Genomic DNA, 19,472 nt, shown 5'->3' with positions numbered 1-19,472 from the left:
CTGGTTACATGCTGGAATTGATGGAGGAACCACTGGGAAAGAGGAGCTGTCTTTCCTTTGAGGGTTGCTATGTCCTGCATGCTTGTGTCCCCCACCCCACCAAATTCACATGTTGGAATTTTAAAGCCCTATGTGGTGGTATTAGGAGGTGGGGCCTTTGGGAGGTGCTTAGGTCATGAGGGTGTATCCCTCATAAATGACAGTGTCTTATAAAGGAGACCCCACAGAGCTTCCTAACCCTCTACCAAGTGAGGAAACAGCGAGAGGTGCCGTTAATGAATCGGGAATTGAGCTCTCACCAGACACGGAAACTGCTAGCATCTTGATTTTCAACTCCCCAGCCTCCAGAACTCTGAGAAATAAATTTATAAGCTAGCCTGTCCCTGATATTTTGTTGCAGCAGCTGAGTGGACTACGACAGGGGTGCTGAGCTGATGCAGTGAAAACGCAGAGCTGCTGGTGCCCTTCTTGTTTACAGTGCAAAGAGCCCACGGCTGAAGACGACAGAAAAGCGGTGTTGAAGGCAAGAGGTACACAGAGAGAGGCGAAGCCCAAGGGTCTTGCCTGATGCCGTCTTAGACCCAGCCATACCTGAAGCTGCTGGACAACTCAGTTTCCTGAGCTACTGTATTGCCTGCCTGGTGTCCCCATCCAAAGCTAAGAAGTCAACAGAGGAAAGCACTGCCTTCATGCACCCTTTACATCTCTACACTAGGAGGAGGCTTCAAAACTCTTCTCCCCCATCAAGTCCATTTAGAGGACAAAAACCAAACAGGACACTGACAAGACTGATAAGCACTGGAGTTTTTTTTCTCTCCCTCTTCAAAGGTCAGTTGGTTTTTAAGATGCTTCTCACATACCGAAAACAGTGTTAGGGAAAGGAAGAATTTGAGTTTTAGAAAGGTGATTTCCTAGGTGCTTTTTCCTTCCTTCCTCCTTTTTTTTTTTTAGCCCCATCCCCCCACCCTCCCTTCCTGCCTTCCACCCCTCCTCCCCTCTCCCTCCCCTCACTCAAGTGTCTTTATTCATTAACTAGAATTAACATTTTTTGGTTGTCTTCTTCACATAAGATAAATATTTCAAAAAATAAGTATGTCAGAGGGAGAAAAAATGGTCAATAGAAGATTTCTTAGAAAATTTATGTACATTATTAAATCATTTCCAATTAGAATTGCACCACTAAGATACCACTAAGGCAAAATGAATTGGTTGAACTGTAAGAATTGCCCATAAACATGGTTAACCAAGACGGTCTAAAAAAAAAAAATTCTGAATCGTTACAATTTTTATTCTAAATAAACATCTTTAAAACAATTAGGAAAGTAATGGCCTATTAAAACAGGAAAATAATAAATGATGAAATCTCAACCAATAGGCTTAAAGGTATTCCTATGGAGTATTATCCTAGCAGTTGGTTCAATGACTTCCCACTCGGTTTAAATGCCTCAGTAATGGTGCACTGAGTGAAAATAGAGGACTGAGTAAGTGACTGTACCAGGCCCTATTCTCTGCTCCTCCTCCATCAAGGACAGGAGACTGGAGGAACCCTTCTGGAGAAAGGGAGTGACCCCAGAGAAATGGCTTCTAGAGACTTAAATTTGAAGCAAATAAAAAGCCCAGCCAGCCCCTTATGTATTCTAGAGCAGTGGTTATCAACTTGGGGGGTTGGAGGGGATCATTCCCAGGGGACACATGGAGACATTTTTGATATGACTACAGGTGAGTAATGCTACTGGTGTCTAGTGGGGAGAGACCAGGGAAGTTACCAGACATCCTACAAGGCACATAAAAGCCCCCACAACAATGACTTATCCAGCTCCAAATGCCAGTAACGCTGCCTGTTGAACCTTATCTTAGAGTAAAGCCCACAGTTTACACCTGTCCCTGTCTACATCACTCACGTAAGACTTCAACTGGCTTCAAAGGATGAACTTTTGGACTTCTTCCTCAAATATGGATGGCTGGTTCTTCACCACACATTTGACAAAAGCCCCACAAGAAAAGAGATGAAAACAAGCATCCACCTAATAAGAAAAATCACCCAATAAGAGAAAAAGATTGGAGGAAGCAGAGACTATGCCAAAAACTTAAAAAAACTATAATCGGTAGAACCAACCCTGAAAAGCAATTTGCCGATATCCAGAAAGGGTAAAGCTGAACAAACTGACCCAGCAATTCCACTTGTAGGGATTTATCTCAGAGAAACTCCTGCATGTGTGATGGGGAGAGATGCACAGATCATTCATAGCAGCATTGTTTGTTAGTGGGACTGGAGGGCAGAGGGCAGGGCACAGCCATTAAAGGAATGACGCAGCAGTTAGCATCCAAGACGAGGGAGACTCAACTCCCCGTAGACCCTGAGCTTCATTATATGCTCATCGTAATACATTAGCACGGCAAATGGCCCTCCCACAGGCACCAGGACAGTTCCGAGGCTACCCAAAAAAGGTCAAAAAGTGGGTGATGGCCCAGTTCCTGGCAATCCCGGTCCCTTCTCCAAAGTAGCTGGAAGACTCCTCCCACTTGTCAGCACATGAAATAACCGTGCCCGTAAACACCAGCAACACCACGCCTGGCCTTTGGGGACGCCTGCACTCTATGGAATGTGTACCCACTTTTACTTTAAACTAAACACCCAACCCTGCACCTTGTGGCCTTTGTCTGGCCTACTGAGACTGCTTACACTCTGTCTATGGAGTATGTGTCGCTCTCAGTAAATCTACTTTCACTCAACTGTGGCTCAGTCTTGAATTCTTTCCTTGGTGAAGCCAAGGACTCTCACTTGATGGGGTGGGTCCCAGGGACTTGCCTGGGATCTGGGACATGACCATCCTCTCTCGCTCCATTTTCCTGCGCAAAAAACCCCTACAAACAGTCTGACTATTCACCAAAAAGAGAATGGACAGACTGACAGCAGTCTATTCATATAACTGAAAAGCCATACATTGCTTAAAATGTGTGATACAGAGTTGTGTATTTCAATATAGATACAGTTCACAAATACAATATTATATATTGACTAAAATAAGCACACTGCAGAAGACCCCATTCATTCAGATACTATTTATATAAAGTTTAGAAACATCTAAAACTTTACCATACATCCTTTAAGGATTCCTACCTGTCGTCTAAATCAGTAAAGCAGCGCAAGTTAGTATCTATCTGCAAGATGGAGGTTCCTTCTAGAAGGTGGATAGGAAGGAAATGTGACTGGGAGGGATACACAAGAGAATTTCCACTTTATAATGTTTTACTTCAAAAGCTGCATTTGGGGTTTATAGTTGCTTATTGTCCTTTTATGACTTTGGTATGTTTCAAATTATATTACATAAAATTGTTTTAACATCTTCAGAAAGATAAAATAAAATATTGCATCCAGTAAAAAGTAATGAGTCTCATTTATGAAGTAGGAATTAAATTCTAAAAATACAGTTGTTCTAAGAAAACTTAATGTGCTGTCAAGATATTACATGCTTTAAAATAGAAAATTAAAAAGTATAGGCTTTCTTTAAAAATATCTGTAATTTAATTTCAAATACATAATTTAAATTTAACCTCTATAGCATCATTCTAAAGCGAATTGAGTTTTTCTGTTCTAATAATAGAGCATATGAGAAAATTGAGTCATCCACCCATTTGCAAAGTTTTATAGATGGGTCTCAAAGGTCACATGCCATGTCCAGTTATTTCCTTCTAACTTATTGAGGAAAATTACTAATCTCTAAAGAAGAAAAAGATGATTATATTTTAGGCATTTAGTAGTTAAAATCTGCAATAAAAATTCTAAGAAACTAAAAATCAACATGTTTGTCAATGTTTTAAGATTTCATCAGTGAATTAAGTTCCTCAGATAAGTGGTTGCATCAAAGGCTTTTACAATTGTCATAATAACTTCTGCAATTATGTAACAAATGTCTTTTTCTTTGGCACTAATTTGTTCTAACTAGGGAAATCATTTGGGAATTGAGAAAAGCACAAAAAGCCTGTCATTTTAAAATCATATAAATAAATGATACAAGAAAAATTGTGAGTGGATTAGTTGTAATTTCCTTACAGTGGCTTTGCTAAAAGTATTTTGTCATTTTAGAAATATTATATACCAATTAGTAAAACATTAAAAAACACACATATTTAGCAGGTTAAAATAAGCATGTTCATTATTTAGGAAAAAGAGATCTTCAAAGACATAATTTATATTATTAGTTTCATTGGCTTTCTAAGTACTCATTTAAATTATCTTTGGAAACTGAAATGATAACTTCACCATTTTTTGATATGGTTGAAAAATTCATATAAAACATAAATTTGTAATCTAATCATTGTTTCATACATGGTGTGCTTCCACTAAAAGTGAAAACTCTGTACTTCTTGACTTTATATTTATATTAAGACCATGGCTAGTAACAAAACAAAGCAAAACCCAAGGAAGTGTTGAATATGGATAATTTTTTTTATCAAATTAAAATTCCCTGGCTAGTGATTTAAATTTATTCTAGCAAGTGCCTATAAGGTGAGGATGTTAATGTAGCTGTGTTTACAAAAGTAAAATGGTAACCGAGAAGATGACCTTGAAAATGAGATCTGGAAGATCTCCTCCCGCTCTAATACTTCATTCATTCATCCTTTCATCATTAATGACTTCCTGGCCTCCTTTCTTCCTCCTCCCTTCCAGATACTTCCTATGTGCCATGCACTGTGCTAGACTGAGAACGGAAAGAAAAACAAAATGAAATGGGCTCCATCAGCATGAGAGGTGGGAGTGAACCTAAAAACCCAAGCCTGTAATATACACGGAATCCTCCACCCTGGGAGAAGGAAAGGAATCTTGCCCAGGTGATAGGCGTGCGCGCGCACACACACACACACAGAGCTCTTTGCATGGAAGATGCAGCATTTCTCCAGCACTTATTTCATGTAGCATGTTACCTAACACTTCCATCCATTTATTGGTGAACACATGGAGACACAGAGAGGTGACCTAACTTGTTGAGAAGTCATAGAGCAAGTCAGAAGGCCAAAATTAGAACATATGTTCTGCTGCAATGTTTGCAACAAACGTGTTGAGAACCTGCCAGGTGTCTGGCTCAGAGCCAGGAATTAGGGACAAGAAAGATGATTATAAGAGCCAGTTCCTGCCCAGAGGTGCTTACACTTCCATGCCAGCACTGGCACGACATGGGAGTTCTGGGGATTATTTTAATACTGGATTGTCCAGGTATCTACTGCTGGGTCTCTGAGGATTGAGGCAGCACAGAAACCAACCTGCTGCTACTGGGTGTGGATTAGAACGCCTGATAAGTATAGGTGGGGAAGCAAGTTCAGCTTGGCTGTCATTTGTAAAATGCAAATTAGAAGAATTTTTTTTCACCTATCAATCTTGCAAAAATTTAAAAGTAACAACACTAAAGATGGAGAAATTGGCCTGCCTCACCCTGCTGCTATTGGAGATGTAAATTTTATGTTTAGATACCAAAAACCACAGCATCATGTGTACTAGTTTACAACCAGGAATGATTTCTATGTTCAACAGGAAGTGAATGCTTAAGTAAATTAAGTTTATGTTCATGCCATATTATGGTATATGAGGCAGTTTCTTAAGATTATGTAATGACCTGGGGAAATACTCATCATCTCATGTTAGTTAGAAAACCAGGATATTAAGCTGTACACAACATGATCCCACGTTTCTAAGAATACAGTAGGCAAATACACCTGTAATACACTTTCTGGAAGGAAATGTACCAAAATAATACTTGGGATTATTTCTTGGTGGTGATACGACAGGCAATTTTCATTTTCTTCTATTCTGTATTGTCCAAATTTGGGGTAAGCAGACTCCATTAATTAAATAATTAGGAAAAAAAGAACATTAAGTGTTTTTCAGTTTTCTTTGGACCAGACTGATTCTCTGAAATGAACCGCCTGCTACCAGCTGGTTTCAGGTCACCCTGCCACAGTCCTTGTGGTCTGGACACAATTGTCTGGAAAGACCTCACAACCCAGACCTCTTTCCTTGTTTTACTGGCTGAATCTTTGGGGAAAACAGTTTTGAACCTTTACAATTTTACCTGGAAAATGTGGAAACTGATATTTGCCCCACAGATGAACTTTGAAGAGAGCATAAGAAAAATGCTTCGAAAAGCACTATATACATACAAGTTCTGTCTTACACGAGAAACAATACAGGACAGATGTCAGAACCAGAGTGACACTCAGTCCCAAGTGACGGACTTCTCAGTTTCATGACATGAGTCAAATCACATACACTCTTGGAAGCTGAGCCGTATCATTCGTCAAGTGGGACTATTAACGCCTTCTTCAGAGGGTCACTGTGAACTGAACGCCTTGGGCAATGTTAGTAAGTGTCCCTCCTTTCTTAGGCTCCGCCTTTCACCAGCCCACCCTTACTCTGGAACAAGGATTAACACAAACAAACAAAAAACCAGCATCAGCAACTATCTGTTCTAATTTTAAAGCATATTTATTTTTGATGTGTTTAAAACATACAGACTCTCTTCTTTGTTTCTCTACCTTTTAGTGGTGTGGACCAATAGGGAGTCCAAAGTCAGCATAGCTTGGGCAAATCAATGTGAGGACTGGGGACACATTTTAAGGGAGCCATTTGAACCTGACATCTGCCATACAAAGGCTCCTGGAATTTTAAGCACTTCCCATCAGGGCAGGCAGAGTAGGAAGTGTGAACGTCCTTTGTTTTGGTGCGCTGAAGTGATTTCAGCGTAGTATGTCTCCTTGGACTCTGGGTTTATCTAAATAGACATGTGACATTCTGTAAATGTGCAGAACTCAGAATTTCTCAGGCGCAGTTTCTCTGGTGTCAATTGACAACCGCACGTCTTAAATGTTTCCTTTAATTAACCTTCTCCATTTTCAAATCAATTTTCTCACTTCCTCATGGTGTTACTGCTATTCTAAGGAATGCAGACCTAAGGGATTCATGTTTCAAGGCTTCAAAGGTTTCGAATGCCAAGCCTGGAACTCCGTCCACAAATAGATATCCAAGCGCACCTGCTGTTTCTTCTGCACACCCAAATTTAAAAGTTCAAGGACCAAGATTAAAGCTCAGGGGATCCAGCGCTAAGTCATTTTCTGGCCTCTGGGCTTCCTTTTGTGAGGCTCTTCCATTACTGAAAGCATTGCAGATGTTTGAGAAAGGAAGCAACCCACTTAAGGTCTTGCTTATTCTAGGAAGATTCATCTGGTAAAATGCTGGGAGATTGACTGGAAAGGCTGACCTGCAAGGGAGATGACTATGGAGGCAGATTAGACAGGAAAGCAGGTGAAGGGCACATTTTGGCTGACTCTGTTGGTCCAAAGTCCATTTCCCTGGAATCTCAGCACTTCGCTGTGCTCTGGTTGACTCTGAACTGCCTGCCTGTACTTCCCTTTACCTGAGAGCTGAAGAATTAACACCCTCATGCCCAGAAGCCCTCCACCAGTGATTCACGGGAGTCAACACATAAACACCTTGCCCTTTGGGTGGTGTGTTCGTTTCCTACTGCTGCTATAAAAAATTACCAAATGATAGAGGCTTAAAGAAACACAAATTTATTATCAAACAGTTCTGGAGATCAGAACTCCAGAATGAATCTTGGTCCAAAAGAGGCTAAAATCAAGGTGTCAGTGGAGCTGGGTTGTTTCTGGAAGCTCTAGGGGAGAATCTATTTCCTTGCCTTTTCAGCTTCTAGATGCTGCCTACATTCCTTGGCCTGTGGCCCCTTCCTCCATCTTCAAAGCCAGCAGTTTTCCAACTTCCAATTTCTTTCTGACTCTGACCCTGCTGCCTCCCTCCTATAAGGTCCACTTAGATTACTTTGGGTCCACTTGGATAATCCAGGATAATCTTCCCATCTCAAGATCCTTAATTTAGTCATGGGGCGAAGTCTCTTTTACCATACAAGATAACATATTCACAGGTTCTGGTGATTAGGGAACAGGCACCTTTGGGAGGCATTGTTTGGGCTACCACATGTGTTTTACATCATCTCCTAGAGTTTCCCCCCAAAAGGAATAAGCTCTAATCATCCCCAAGGTGGTGGCTTTATTACTCATTTTTATTTGCTTGCTTCCCCTTTGCTGCTTACTACCTCAATCTACTATCAGTGTTTTCTGAACCGACCAAGTAAACTACTTGCATTCAAAGCCTTGTCTTGGGGTCTGCTTCCAAGGGAACCAAAACTTAAATATTATGAGGGGAGAAGCCAACAGTAGTAGAGATGGAAGGAGGAGTCAAGAAAGATGGGCTGGGCCACGATGGGAGAATAACAATGGGGAGTAAGAAGGGACAGACACTGAGTTCCGTTTTAGCCGATGTGACATTAGGACGACAAAGTGGGAATGTCAGTTAAAAGGGTAGGGTATCTCCTACGAGTGAAGTCTTTGAGACAGGAAGGAAAATGTTGTGCACAGAACTTTTTTGATAATAACAATTTGCCAATGAAATAACGAGATCTAAAGGGCACTGCCATCATTTGAAGTAACTTCCATTCCAGACACAGGACTGTAAACCCCAGAGGAGCCTGAAATGTCTAAAACGTGAGCTCACACTTTCCCTTTCAGAGATCCTTTTCATCTTCTTAGTGAGGGCCTTCTATACCACAGGCAGGCATGGTTCTAAACACGTTCTTTCTTTTTCCCCCACCATATTAAATCCTTGTTATAAGCACGCGAGATAATTACTATTATTCTTCCCATTTTATAGTAGGACTAAAGATCAGTGACATCAAGTAACTTGTCTAAGATCCTACGGAAAATGTTGGAGGCAGAATCTGGAAGCCGGTTCAACTTCAAAGCTTCAGATTTTAATCACTGCATTCTCCTGCCTTTTTTTTTTTTTTTTTTTTTTTAATTTTAAAAAGAAGAGAAATTCAAGAAGGCTCCTTCAGGTCTCATGCCCACAACCTGATCTACTTGCATTAGGAGCTTGGCCATCATCCTTCACACTGAAGGTTCATTTCTCTCTGCTGTCTTCAAACCAATACACCAGAGCTCATCTTAATCCCATGATTTAGTTTAATCCCACTGTTGCACAGTCCATATCTAGAACCACTGCGTCAAATCATTTACTCTCCCCAGAGCAGCAGGAATATAAAGCGTCCGAGAAGCCCACCCTGGATGGAAATCAACAATGAAACTATGAGATCCACAGAGTCAGAACTCTTCATTTTTCATTTTGGCTATAAATAACTGTATGATCTTAGTCTAATCACTTAGTCTAATCTCTGACAAATGTCCTTTGTTTACATAGAGGCATAATTAATGGACCTGTTCTGTCTTTGAGAGATGTCATAGTGTTAACTGAAAAATTCGATGTAAACTTGTTTTGAGTTTAATACAATAGCAGTAATTATGTTAATTCAGGACACAGTAAATCTTTTGTTTTTCCCATGAATGCAGGCTTTGGTTGAATCTTTCCAAGCAAAGTATCCTCTGTACAATTGGTGCTCCTTGAATATTTATTGTTTTTCATAAGAGGAGAAATGGATCATTGTCAAGTAACATCTTCTCTACTTTCTCTGAATTGTAACTAGTATCTGTGGAGACACCCAGTTACTTTTATATCTATCTTCTTTATCAGAAACTTTTACACTTATACATCTATATGTACCTTCTCTATCAGAAACAAACTCTCTTCTCTATGTTCTTTGGCTATTTCTGCACACTAAAACAATCGTCATATGTCAAGTAACAGAACAGCTGACTTTTTGGTCTATTCTTAATCACACCTGTGTAATTTTTATTGAGAATTTATTATGCCTAGGGGTCTGTTGGAGAAGCACCCACAGAACTAGTCTTGCAACAGTTCACCTAATAACTAGCTGAAATAACAGCTGACATCCATGTATATCGCTTTACAGCTGGAATGTGTCCTCCTACAGTCAGATGCTTCTCAAACTTCATTTTTATAACATCAGCATGAGATTTTGCCATGTTTTCATAACTTATGCTCTACTATTTACCAACCATTTAACTTCACTACTGACTTGCCTTTTTTTTTTTAACTTAAGTAAGTTTATTTAAAAAGTGAACTTTGTATCACTACTGTAACTAGAAAACCAATATTGCTTGCCATAAATCGAAAGTAAAAAATGCAGTGAAAACAAGACAATGCTGCTTAACTCCTACTGGGTACTGTTGTTGGGTGAAGGTCTTTGAGCTCGAGACGGAAAGTGAATAAAAGAGATCTGTATGTATGAGATAAAGTTTAGAGACAAGTAAGCTTCAAACTGAGATTTCTTTTTCTAGGGAAGTATTTAAATTTTGGGAAATGATATAATGAATTGTACTCTTAATTTGCACAACAAGCAACCTTGTTAAGCGATCTGTTGAGTAAGCAGCACAGATATTCTTTCCATTTACTCAGAGAGGATATAGGACTTGCTCCCTGATCACACTTGATATATGACGGAGCTGGGCCTCAAACACAGAGCTTCTCGTTCCAAATTGTGGCTCTTTCTACTACACCAGAATCCCTCCTGGTGTAAACCCCTGTGAGAGGTGTCGCAGAGGACTTGGGTGAAGCACGTGCAAGATGCATTCCCTCAGGCAGTTCATAATCTAGTCCTGGAGATAACAGATGCCAAGTAATATATTCAAATGGCATCAAAAGAAAGTAAGTAAGTGTGCTTTGAGATAACTTAAGTGGCCCAGAGAAAAACGATGAAAATGTTTAGCGAGTTCACTGTGAGTTGAACTGTTAGGGAAGGCTTTCTGGAGAAAGTGAGATTGAAACTGTGTGTTAAAGGGTGGATAAAATTAGATGAACTGAAGAGAAGACAGAGGGAACACATTTCAAAGAATAGGAACACTGTGATCACAATTACTAAAAATATCAAAGAAAGCTCGGTCTGGGTTCACTGCAGGGGGGAAAAATGTAGACATGATTGGAAATACCACGGCTACACTTTAGTCTTATGTTCTATGAGGTGGAATTAATTACTGTCTTGGACTCTTGAAAAACAAATTATTTCTCTTAAAAATACATTTGATTTGGCAAACTACTTACAGAATTTTTTCCTAAGGATACAATGATGGATGTGGGCTAATACTTATAAGGATGTGCCTCATCCTTACAGGGAAACTGATGTTTACAACATGGGCCTTAGTTACATCAACTTTGACACATTAACACTGGGGTCTCAGAAGTCTTCAGAAAGGATGCCAATCTTTGCTACTGAAATGTGGTCCTTGAACCAACACCATCACCTTCACCTGCAATTTGTTAAAGTGTGGTTTCTGGAGATAGGTCTGGAGCACCAGGTCTAAGATTCCAGATTCTAACTGTTCACCAATGACTCACAATGCATTAAAAGAAGCACTGAGGTAGATGATTAGTGGCATGGAAAGCTGTTTGCAATTAAATGGTCATTCAACAGGCTGATTTCACAAGAATTGGTTCTGTATGACACTACATTGGTAAATTTTAAAACTCACACACACACACACACACACACACACAGAGACAGGGAGAGCAAGAGCTTGAGCGTAAGCCAGCAGGACCGATAAGAAGAGTATTTAGCAAAATCCCAGCAGCAGTGGAATTAAAGATTTAAATTTTCTTCTGTTTGCTTATCTGTATTTTCTACTATGAACACACCTCTTTAAAATATTAAAGCAATAAAACTATTCTTAATTCCTTTTCTGTTTTCAGAATTTCACTGACTTCTTTCCGGAAAAATAAACATGAATCAACAGGCTGAACTGGAAGAACGCCGCCGCCCACAGGGGTTTAATCAGTGGGGCAAGGTGCTGTCAGAAGAGAAAGAATTAAATGATAAGAATTTTCCACTAGGTGTGAAATAAGTCTGTGTAACCTTCACGTTGTAGTCCCTGGAGCTCTTGGGATACGTTAAAATTTTTTTTTTTTTTTTTATAAAACAGGACTATAAAGCTATAGGAGCACAGACATTTTCAAGACTGCCAGCTGGGAAGGTCCTTTTATGATGAGACAGATCAATTTCCCTTACCAAGTATTTTCAGTGGCTTTCTTTTGAGTTCTGGTTGGGGAGATTCCAGCCATGCAAGCTGGAAGTTGAAAGAGGATCCAGCTGCTTTGTTAGAATGATTCTTTGCCTGAATTCTCTCTTGGAAAATTTACCTTAAACTTTATTTATTTCTGTCCGTTTCCCCCCATTTTGGTGATCCCTTTCTTCCAGCATATTGTGGTAGGAAAATAATTCAAATCTCAGCTTCACTATTTCCTAGCTTCAGGGATGTTCAGGCAACAGAAGTAACAGCCCAAATTCCTTTAACACAAAACTAAGGGAAATGGTATCTCCTTTAGTTAAGAGGATTAAATGCACAGAAAGCATTTATTAAAGAGCATTTATTAGGAAGTACTTAAAAAACTGACTGAACTGACTGATTCATTCATTCATTCCTTATTCAACAACTGGGTACTGTGTGTCCATCATATGCTGAAAATTGCTGAGCACAGAGGAAGTAAATGATCCCAGACAAGTTCCCTTACCTCAGGGTGATTTTAGGCTCAAGGGATATAACCAAGGAAACACAATTACTCTACAGCACAACAAGGGCTACAACAGGGAGAGGACCTGATATCGCGGGAATACGAGGAGTAGCTGACCCAACCACAGGGGAGGGTGGTGGGGGTGGTGAGGAAGTCTTCTTGGAGCACGTGATATTTAACCGAGAGCTGATGGACCAGTGGGTCTTAGCCAGGAGAGGCTGGGAGGTTCCAGAAAGCAGGGATGTCACATTTAAAGGCTCAAGAGTAAGAAAGAGCAAGCATGTTCAGCTGCTCATAAAATTCAAATGGTTAGGATATGAATTTGGGGTAGAGGGCGGGGGCAAGATAAAGAAGGGAAGTGACACTGGAGGGGGCAGTGAAGCCCAGTCATGAATGGGCCTTGTAAACCACAAGAAGGAAGTTTAACTCCCTCCAGAGGAGAACTTCAGGGTCAAACTTGGTCTGTCTGGGGTTTTAGGGAGAACGCTCCAGCCACAGTGAGGAGGAAGGACAGGAGGACTGGAGATCACCTTGAGGGCTGCTGCATTAAAGCAGGTGAGAGATGATCCTAGTCTGAACTAGGCCAATGTCAGTGGAAATGGATGACTGTAAATGGAATGAGACTGGTGATTAACTGGAAGTGGGGGATGATGGAAGAGGCAGTGAGAATGTACTTAATAAATGCTTACTTCCTCCCTGTCCTCTCCATGGAGATCTATGGGCCACTTCAGGCCAAGGGAAGATGAACTCACTGACAATGGAAAAAATATTTCCTGGACGCAAAATATCCAGCTGTCCTTAAACAGTAGTCCTTTCAAATTTATACAACAGGCTAGCAGTTCTCAAAGTGAAGTCTAGGGATCCATGAGGGTCCCTGCATTTCCATCGGGGTGGTCCATGAGGTCAAAATTATTTTCACAATAAGAATAAGACAGTATTTAACTTTTTTGTTCTTATTCTCACAAACATACAGTGGAGTTAAGGCTAAGTGTCAGGAGTGAGGCAACGGCTCTGATGGCTAATGTTTTATGTGCATGAATTTTCTTGGGCTTTAAATTTTTATCAGTTTTAATTTTGACTATGGTAAATACAGAAAGATAATAACCACATAACAAAAGCTCTTGGGGTCCTCAGTAATTGGTAAGAGAGTAAAGGGGACTTGAGACCACAAAATTTGACAGCCCTTGCCATCAGCATTTAAAGAACATTTTCAAAGCATCCACTACCAAGAGCTCAGCAAATTATGAGGAAGGGTAAACTCTCCTTACAAAGAGCTTAGTTCTTATCTGAGTTTGGTGTCCTTTCAAATCAGGGCCATTGCCCATGAAACGTAAGGACAATGCCTGGGCTTTATAGATGGCGTCTAACCAAGGAAATCGAAGCACGTAACATATAGCACACTAAGTAGAAATACAAAATCTGTATCTGCGATTCTGGAGATACTTTGTTCTTTAAACTTGTTTTTAAAGTTAGAAAACAAAGTCACTGAGTAATACTCATAGCTTAGAACAAGATCTCTGGTGTGTGGGCAGAAAAGGAAAATAGAAGCTGCAGTGTAGGCAAGTGGAGAATAACACAGTGAGGAGAAATGATGCAAACCAGACTCAGAACCAGCAGCTCCAAACTCAAGTCTCCACCCCTGGGAGGACTTTAGGATCCCCTATGGACCACTTGTTGAAAAAATCTAATCAAGCATAAATCCGGCAGTCACCTCCTTGCCGTCCCAAAGGTCTGGAGACAATAAAGGAAACTTTATCGTACTCCTGAAGAATCCCAGGGAGCCTGCCCTTCCAGGAGGTCCCTGAAAGTCTCAGCATAAACAGCCTGGGGGGAGGTCAGGATAAGAGCAACACAGAAAAATAGTCCAGGACACGGAGAGCAGTTCGAGCTCAAGACTTAAGACCAGGACTCCATAAGGTTCTTAGGAAGCTTGAGAGATCTCTAAGTGCTAATAGGAAATCATCTCTTATAAGTAAAGTAGGCTGCTGATGGAAGAGTACATCAGAAACAAAATAATAGTGTCCTTGTGAGAAGGGATAGTGGGGGACTCGTGCTCTGGGTTGGGAGAGATTTTTCATTGTGTCCATTTTTGTACTGTTAAAAATTTTTAACTATGTAGAGTTTTTCAAGTAATAAAAAAGTTACAATGAAAATGAAAAACGTGAATGTAAAAAAATTGGATTCATTAGTGGGTAAATCTAAGAAGATTAAGAATTACTCATGACTAAAAAATAGGAATCCTCAAAGGGGTGGATATTTTCTCATCTTGGATTATAAAACTGAAGCCTGTCCCTGAAGTTTCTGAAAAAGATTGATTCAGGATTTATTTTGACTTAAAAAAAATTAAATAGAAGTCTATTAAGTAAATAAAATATTTTATCAATTTACCATCCTTAAGAAGTACTTCAGGAAGGATTTAGATAAGTTCATAAATTACTTTGAATCTGTTTATTCCTCTGTAAATTTATGATCTTTTGCTAAAAGTAATAGCATTTAACTCTAACCCTGCTCAGAAGTGAATGGTTTTCAAACATTTTATATGACATGAAGTAATTTTAAAAATTTCTGATTCAAAAACTGTGTTTCATTGTAAAAATTTTTTAAAATTTATTTAAAAATTAGAATAAACCTATATATGCTGATTAGACCATTTTTTTCCACTTAACATTTTAAAGATTTTGCTGCTTAATGAAAAAAAAAGTAAAAAACTTTGTTTTTAGTGATTATGATAATTGATTTACTGATTGCTTTATTGTCAGTCAAGTAGATTACCACCAATTTTTCACATTTAATAACCATCATTGCAATTAACATTCATGGACATTCCGTATTACTGTATATCTGAGCATTTGTTTAGATGGAACTCCTTGAAATGGAAATTCTGAGAAAACTGTGGTAATGTTTTTAAGTTCCTTAATGAATTCTGCCAACCTACTTTCAAACAAGGTTGTTCAAATTTTCATAAGGATTTTGAATATAATTTTTAAAGAGATTCCTAGCACAAGAAAGCACTGATTGTGGCCATGCTGACTAAGTCCGCCTGATACCTGTGCTGTATACCTGGGGCTGTAATCTTCTACAATCTTCCTCTACCTACAGCAGCACTGACCCTAAGTCCTTATTCTATCCCTACTCTGAGCGTCTCTTGTGTTCAGGTGCTCCAGCCTCTTAGCCTGATTTCCCTCGATGTGTTTCCATTTCCAAAATTAGGCTCTGCTTTAGATAATCATTTTCTTGGTTACTGTCTGTACTGATAGTTCGAAACATTTTCTCAAAATTCTTCCTATATACTGTATAAAATAAACTATTCTTTATTTACTTGAAATTATCTGTCATTTTCCTGTATATAGTAATAGGAAAAAATGTGCTGAATGCTAATCTGAGTATACCATTTGCTAGAATCCAAGGTTTTTGTTTTGCTTTTTTAAAATTTCTAAATGGCTGGGAAATCAAAGACATAAGTTTTAATGGAACAAGACTCAGAAAGTGTCAGAGAAAGTGGACCGGAAAAACCCTGAAGAAACTCAGAACACCACCACGAGTCATACAAGACATGGGTTTGAGTTCCAATTTCCAACTTATTAGCTATAGGATAGTAGTACACTTAAAAAAATGGCTACAATTTTTTGCAGCTTCTCTCATCATGAGTCAATTTCTCTACCTTTTGAATCTGTGCTGGTGTTTTGATTTGCTTTGGCCGTTACAATGGAGCAGAAGCAATGCTGTGGGAGTTCTAAACCCGGCCTTTGGCTCTTGTTCTTGTGATCCCTCCCATCACCACCATGTGAACCAGAACAAAATTGTTGGCTTAGATGCCAGACACGTAGAACAGAAAATGAGCATCATGGCTGAGGCCACCTGAGACCAACCACCCCCAACTAACTCAGCAGTTGACCCAGTAGTCCCATAAGCTGAAGCCAACCCAAACAAGAAGAACTGCCATGCTGAGTCCAGCCCAAACTGCTGAGCCACAGAACTGTAAGCTAAACTAATGATCTATTTCAAGCTGCTACTTAGTTTTCAGGTGCTTTTTATGGGACAAAAGTTAATTGACACAGTCACCTGAGGCATGTCAGTTAACCTTTCTTGGTTCTAGCTTCCTTATCTCTCACAAACAGAATAACCACTCAATTCAAAGGTTCCCTATATCATTAACATTTAATGATTTGAAAACAGTACTGCCCAACAAAACAATGATGGAAACACTCCATGCCTGGGCTGGTCCAATATGGCAGCCAGAGCTACATGTGGCTACTGAGCGCTTGTGATGTGGGCCAGTATGTTTGAAGAACTGAATTTTTAATTTTATTTCATTGCTGTCGATTTAAATTCAAATAGTCACACAAGACTAGTAACTACCCTATCTCTATTCTAGACCTTTGGTGAGCTGATCCTCCCGATCTTTGCATAGCCAACTCTAAGATCTTTCAACACTGGGCAAGACAGCTAGGAGAGAACTCATTTTTTAGGTAAACAAGTAGGTGAAACCCTTTTCTCCCACAAAAACCCAGGGTTAGTTTCCTAGGACAACTGCTAGCAAAGCTGGCTAGTTCTCCTTAGAGAGTTGTGGAATAGGAGCTTAGTAGAGTGGGAAGCAGAAGCAGAGAACAGAAAAGCTGAGGTCTTAACTGTTACCCCATGTGACCTGGCTGTGAGCTATCTTTCAGATTCTTTTCTTGGCAAATATCCTTTGTCACTGTGCTGTAGTCACACACAAGCCTCCTACTTCTTCCTCAAACGTGCCAGGCAAGTTTCTATCTCGAAGTCTGTGGTTATTAACTTCCTTCTTAGCCGGAAATATTCTTTTTCTAGACGGGGGTTTCCTAACCTCAGTGTTATTAACATTTGGGGAGGCTGTTCATGCACTGTAGGATGTTTAGCAGTATCTCTGGCCTCTACCTACGAGATGCCAGTAGCACCTCCCCACCCTCAGACCAGGCTGTGACAACCCAACACATCTCCAGATGCCAAATATCCCATGGGAGGCAAAAATCACCCCCGGTTAGGAATCACTGCCCTAGATATCGGCATGATTCACTTCCTCGCTCAATTTAGGCCTGTACTCAAATGCCCCTCTAGGGAAACTTTTTCACAACCCAGGCTAAAACAGAAACCCCGTCTTGCTCTGTTCCCTTTCCCTGTTTTGTTTCTCCTCACAGTATTTACCACCAACTAATATTATATCAGATAGTTCTTTGTTTATTGTCTGCCTTCACTGCTGTAATCCTAGCACCTGGAACCTAGACAATCGGTAGATGCTTTACAAATATTTGTTGAACGAAAGAAGGAAGGAGGAAGGTAACCTGTGGGAAGCTGGAAGAGAGACAGGATATTCTCATCCTGGGGGAATACAGACACGCCACCAACAGAAAGGCTTCCACTCTGTTTAGCTATTAACATCATCACTGCCTGTTATACACAGCAGTGATGAGGCTTCAGGGAATTTCCTAATAATGGGCACACTTTTACTCACCTTCTCTATAAGGATGCTTTGAATGCAGAAATAAAACATTTAGAATGTATCTGTCAGCCACATTTATGAGTAGTATGCACTTCTGAGACCTAAAATTACAGTCATTTCACACCATCAAGAACCTATGTTCTCACTCATTATAAGCATTGATATCTGCTTGCATTGAGCAAAAAGCATTCTCACAATTAGAAAAGTGCCTGATTAAAGACCTGCACTTGTCCTTCACACATATAAGTTGCAAATGTGTCCTGAAGAGGCTTTTATTAGCATTACTATGTAGACCCATCAATTCAGTGGGTGTTACCCTGATTCCAGCCCTAGTTAAGTTTATTCATGTAGTGAAGTCTTTACTTAATTGTAAGATTGAATGTTTTTTTAAGTTTCCTGAAAATCTGTTATATTCTTTCTGAATTCCTTAAGATATATTAGGCTGACTTCTAAGATGCTGACTTTCTTCTGGAAAGAACTGCAAGCATTCGAGAGACATTATAAGGGCCAAGAAAATTACACATTTTGGAGAAGGAGGTAAAGATAGCTCCTGACTGCTGGTAGATCCTTTTAAATGGTCAGAATAAAACCTGAATCCAGCCAGCTATTAAGTGAAGTTCCATAACACTTCAGCTCCCGAGAATCTCCAGGGAATAACTTCTGAATACATTAAATAGAACTTTAAAAAATTAAGTAATTCTACTTTGACATTTTCCAAGTTTTCACTGATTAAAGTCTTTCTAAAACACACAATACTTCCTTCTTCTTTATGACAGACTATCTGTAACACTGTGTGTGTGTATTTTAGTGACCTGAGGTCTTCCTAATGAACAGGAGTCCCTTTGTGAAGCTGTGCATAAGTACTAGCAAGGGTGAGTATAGGTGTCATGGTTTCAGGGTCAGGTCCCCGAGAGCAGCCCTGGGACTGAATTCCTCCCACGGTGGAGTGCAGCACGTGCAGAAACATGATGGCAATGAGCCTGCCTTTTACAACACTGACTGCTGAAATCAAAGACAGGAAAGTAGCCTTTCCATCCTGGGGTAAAAAAAAAAATCATCATCTTCTTTACTGTTTTTCTAGGGTCTTATCATAACCTTCCAAACCTGGTTTGTGATCTCTATAGTTAGCCCTCTTGGCAACCCACATCACTCATCTATGTCCTTTTCACTAGATGTACGGAGAATAATTCCTAATTATCATTCCAAGAATTTACGTAAGACGTGGGGAAAACCTACACCTAAGGTGCCTCATCCCCTCCCCATCCCGGTCCCCATCATCACCATCATCAGACAATGACTACTTTCAGAGATGTAATGCCAGATTTCATTTTTCTTAAAGCATTCCTCAATGTTTGGACAGAATGCTCGACACCTACAAGATGCATTTTAATGAACAGTAAGTTTGAATGTTTTCTACTGTATTTGTAGGGCATATCAAATTCTTCTTGTATTTTCTTTCATAAGAACATTTTACTTTCTGAATAATACCCCAGTTGATACATGGGCAGGCAGAAAGATAATTGA

At 39.8% G+C, this 19,472-nt stretch overlaps 1 protein-coding gene across 3 annotated transcripts in view; it reads right to left on the bottom strand.

The window, feature by feature from the left end:
- The window catches only part of SLC24A2 (solute carrier family 24 member 2), a 224,075-nt gene that overhangs the window by 145,604 nt on the left and 58,999 nt on the right, over window positions 1–19,472 (bottom strand). The window lies entirely within an intron of this gene.

The sequence above is a fragment of the Camelus ferus genome, chromosome 4 (assembly GCF_009834535.1).
Source record: "Camelus ferus isolate YT-003-E chromosome 4, BCGSAC_Cfer_1.0, whole genome shotgun sequence".
NCBI lineage: Eukaryota > Metazoa > Chordata > Mammalia > Artiodactyla > Camelidae > Camelus > Camelus ferus.
Note: the sequence above shows the minus strand (reverse complement) of the source record. Positions and strands in the feature narration are given on the sequence as shown.